This window comes from Apaloderma vittatum, unplaced genomic scaffold (genome assembly GCF_000703405.1).
Source record: "Apaloderma vittatum isolate BGI_N311 unplaced genomic scaffold, ASM70340v1 scaffold27706, whole genome shotgun sequence".
Lineage (NCBI taxonomy): Eukaryota > Metazoa > Chordata > Aves > Trogoniformes > Trogonidae > Apaloderma > Apaloderma vittatum.
This window is the reverse complement of record NW_009721669.1, coordinates 13,140-13,891: the sequence shown is the minus strand read 5'-3', so window position 1 is coordinate 13,891 and position 752 is coordinate 13,140.

The window sequence follows — 752 nt, the reverse complement described above, 5'->3', positions numbered from 1 at the left end:
CTGTGTGGCATTCCAAACTGGGCAGCATAAACCAGCTTGTCGTCACCCTGGCTTACCTATGCACAGGATAATATATAATATTATACTAATATAGTATACTAGTATATAAACAGAGCATGTAATATAGCTAGCATTTAAGCGAAGGTAAATCCTCGTGATCCTATTGCCTGCGTGTTCCCTGAATTTGTATTCTCTTCTCCACGTGTATAAAAAGCTCCTTAAAGCAGGGATTTGGCCTTGTCTCTCATGATGAATTCCTAAACTTTATTCCTAGGAATATAAAATACCTACGGATCAAATAATTATTATGCTTCCCACCAAATTCACTCACTTGGGAAATAGTGTCCATTTATTGAGTGTTGGCAAGAAGAGGGGAAGCAAGGAGAAGCGGCAGTAGGAAACACCGAGCCCGTTAAAAATGGCATTATCCAGTTGCGGTCATTAATCTGTTATATGGGCTGAATGAACTTTCTCTTTTGAGCAGTTTCACCTTCCTCCGTGCCAGCACCGTTCTGTCCCCCCGCGCCACGGAGAAAGCTCCTGCCGGGCTGGAGGCCAAGAGCTCTGGGGAGGGCGATGGGAGACAAGGTGATGATTCCTTCCTTCGGGCTCCCTTGCTGGAGTTTCTTCTCAAAAAGAACGCAAAAATGGCAAGCGGGAGCTCCGCGCTTGTCTCTCTTCCCCGTGCTTGCCCTGCTTGCTTGCTCCAGGCTTTAGGACAAAACCCCGGCGTTCGTTCTGCAGCCTCGCTG